Raw genomic sequence first — 3,933 nt, 5'->3', positions numbered from 1 at the left:
GTAATCAACTGCCACCTACCTGGCCTTCTGATAGGTCCCGCAGAAAGAGCTTCCTCAACTACAAGAGTTTCTCTGTCCCGAATGCTCTACGAGACATCAGAGCATAGGTTACATGTAAAGTTTCCTCTAACTGAGACGAACACAAGAACTACCAACATCTGTACTGGTTCCTGCCAATTGCTGCCATCATCTTGCAAGCCATCCACCATTTGGTCTGGGAAAGCCTGCACCTGCAGCGTATCCACACTTAAGTGGCCATTACGAGACTACCACTCTTCACAAAACTGAGGACCTGGGAGAGAGAGTGCTGAAAGTTTGTAAACTCCATTCTCCACTCTGCCTTCCCAAACTACCTGGCCTGTTGCTTTGTCCCGAAGAGCAACAAAATGCTCATCAAACTCCACCCATATGCCAGCCTTGCAAACCTGATGCACTGACGATAGATGAAAACCAAGTGATGGAGCATACAACACTTGGGAGGAATGCTTCCCCCCTCTGCCATCAGGAATGATCTCCATCTGGCCCTCACTATGAGCTGGGATAGTGGATGTATCCCCAATAAGGATGTGACCAGAATACTTGCAAAGATCCTGTAAAGCCGTGCGGGAAGGAGTCATGTGCGTGGAAGCACCACTGTCTAGAATCCACTCCTGAGTATCCATAGCGGAGAGTCCTCCAACCTCCTCCCTGCATGAAGAAAATGAAACACTGGTGTCCATAACCTCCAGGTGCACAAAAGCTGGAGTCTTGATGGTTGCTGCTGAGGATTCTGCACCCTTCTCGGTGCTCCGCTTAGGACACTTCCTCCAATAGTGGCCTTTCTCGCCACAATCATTACAGGTCCTCTCGGCCTTCAATTTCTCTTGGTCTGAGTCGAGCATCTTCTCAGAAGACTTCTCCGATGAAGACTTCCCTTTGCCCTTGTTGTTTAGGAGAGTGAGGAGAAATGAGAAAACACCTAAATCGGGCGAGCATACCCACAACAGAGGCCCTGGTGTAAATATACAGACAGGAGATGACTGCTAACACCTACATGGTGGAAGTCAATACAGAGACCCCCCAAGAAGGCGGGCCAAACGAGCCCACCCAGGCCCCCAACGTGAAAGGACCCATCTCCGATCGAGCCAAGAATCGCACAGGAAGAAGAAATTTCCTTCGGCCTCCACACCTCTGCCCAACTTCCACTGTCAATGGTTCCACCACCCTTCCAACCCTCACTTCCTCGCCGACATCAACATTCCTACTGGCACCCTTCCCTTGTCCAGTCTACTTCACAGCTAAGCAAGCTTAGTTACACTTCTGCTCCGCACAATCTATTCCATGGTCACCTTAATTCATCTCGGTTGTCCTCAACCTTATCTCCTCTTCATCCCACACCACAAGGGCTACCCAAAAACGGGAATCTCCTTCCCCTTTTGCACATGCCATCACCGTCGCCCTTGATCCTTGCCAGGCATACTTACCTATCTCATGGCTATCTTCCCGCCCATTTTACAACCTCTAGCACCATTGGCCGCTTTGGTAGGCAAGTGCCACCTCCTATCTCTAACGGCCATGCCTATAACCCTCGTCCCATTCTAGTTTCGAACAACCACCACACACAAACAACTCCTATCACCCCACCATGGTGGAGTCTTTCCTTTCACTCCAAGCCACCATTCAACACCCGATCACTAGCTCTGCGAGTCGAGCATGCCAATGTGTACGAATCCAGCCACAAGATCAACTCCCATAGTACCGCAACGCAAGCCCCACCCACCTTGGCAAGCCAGTTTCCCTCTTAGTCTCTCAACAAAAAAAAGGAAAAAAAGAAGAAGAAGAAAAAAAGGTCCATCCACTATGCCCTTTGGTTCGTCCGTCACCCCCCTTCCCCATTAGTAGGTCTCGTCCACTAACCCCCTGCCATCCCCGCTCCTTTCACCATCCTTGCTGACATCCCTCCCCAATTTTGGGAGGCCCAGTGGTCTGTCCGCTTCCACCCTATAGCATCATCGATTATTACACCATGTTCTACCGCTTCGTCCCCTTGTCCCACCTTTGAGTCTCCCTTGTTTCATTCCATGACATTCTCTAACTTTCCCTCCAAAGGAGGTCCTTTTTACCTTCCTCTGTGGTGGTCTCTGGCGGACGTCCTTTTCAATCGTTGGCGGCGTACATCCTCTAACTTGGATGCCCCCCCCCCCCCCCCCCCCCCCCCCCCCCCCCCTCTGGAGGACATCCTTCTCACCGACTTCTTGGCGGACATCCTTTTCACTGGGGCCACCTCTTGGCGGATGTCTTGCTCACCATCCTCTCTAGAGAGAGGACGTCCTCTTATAACTCTAACCTTACCTTCTTGGCGGCCATCCTTGTACCCTCCACCCTTGGCGGCCAGAGCTCAGCGGCCATCCTCTCCACCCTCACGGACGTCCTCACCCCCTCTTGGTGGACATACTCTTCCCTCTTTGGCAGACATCCTCACGGCCCGCCAAAGACATCCTCGCGGCCCTCACCCATCAACCCTTGCGAACATACTCTTCTCTATTCAGCTGCTCTTCTTCCCAACTGCCCCTTACCACCAAGTGTCTGATTGCCAACTGCTCATGCTCTTTTTCCATGATGCTCGTGAGCTATGGAGCATCATACCAGCCTACTGGGTTCCTTAATTCTTCTCTGATCACCTCCTATCCCTCAGCCGCCTCAGTGAAGCTTTCGGCTTTCGCCATGAATGTGAAGGGCGTCCTTCAGAAGGAGGGCTCAAGTAAAAGATCCTCCAAGAGCCTCTCCTCGTTATCCTTATCATATGCTTACGTCCTTCTTTGGGAAATGCAACATTGGCATTCCTGGGCTTCATGGCATCAACATTACCTCTCGCGTGCATACACATGTATGCCATTATGTCAACTTGGTTGGACTTCATCAACATCCCTCTTCTACACACGGGCTTAGTATTTCAGTCCTATCTTAAGCAAGTAGATCCAGAGCACCTATGGAGAGGTGACACGAACAAATTACCTCATTGAAATGTTTGATTGGTTTTTTCGATACACATTGAGTAGAAGCTTATTAAAAGAGAAAGCAAAGGCATCTCAAATTGCAAAAGCAGTCCAACTCCGCATGAAGGAGATAATAAGGCTAAATGGAACCAAAGTAGTGGGTCAACACTCCATGCCTCATGGCCTGCTACAATGGTTAGAAATGGTAAATTTCGGGTGAAACAACATTAACTTGTAATGGACATTAATTTTTTTTAAGTTTCACACGAAATTGTCATTTTTAAAAATTTGACCTACTATTCAAGTGTCTATAATAAGACTCTATGGCCTCATTTTTGTCATTTCACTTTCACTCTCCTCACTTTCTCACCAAGAATATTGCACGCAAAGTACCTCCTTGCCCTGCTAATGTTGCTACTGGTACTAAAAAACATCATCACGATCCTGATAGCACGGAATCGTCACTGACAGAGCAAGCAAGAGTGGAAGAAGGGTCCTCCACCATGGGAAGAACAAAATATTCCACCTCCATGAGGGCAACGTGCTGGGAAGACCCTCCCTACCAATATGGGTCCCCTTCCAACACGAGAGGAAGTCCAACAAGCAGGAGGAGGCCGAGGAGGCTCTACAAGTGAGGGGAGCGCGCCTGGCGTTTTATATTTACAAGCACCTCCATACCAGCAAAAGAACCTCCACCACAACCTTGCCGTGGCCGCCCCAAGGGACCTGACTAGAAGAAGGCTCCTTGTCCTCGAAGGCCTCAAAACCCGAATGTACCTCCACGTGCACCAACAAGAAGGAGGAGAAAATATGGAGTCAAGGCACTCTAAGAGATACACAGATTTCAAAAATCTGTGGATCTCCTTATTCCCAAGGCACCTTTCACATGTCTTGTAAAAGAAATCATGTATAGTTACTCTCAAGACTATCATGTGTAAAACCTTGCCTTGGGAGCTTT

The sequence above is a fragment of the Cibotium barometz genome, chromosome 40 (genome assembly GCF_041138505.1).
Source record: "Cibotium barometz isolate CiBa-2024 chromosome 40, ASM4113850v1, whole genome shotgun sequence".
Taxonomy (NCBI): Eukaryota; Viridiplantae; Streptophyta; class Polypodiopsida; order Cyatheales; family Cibotiaceae; genus Cibotium; species Cibotium barometz.
This window is presented reverse-complemented; position numbering follows the sequence as displayed.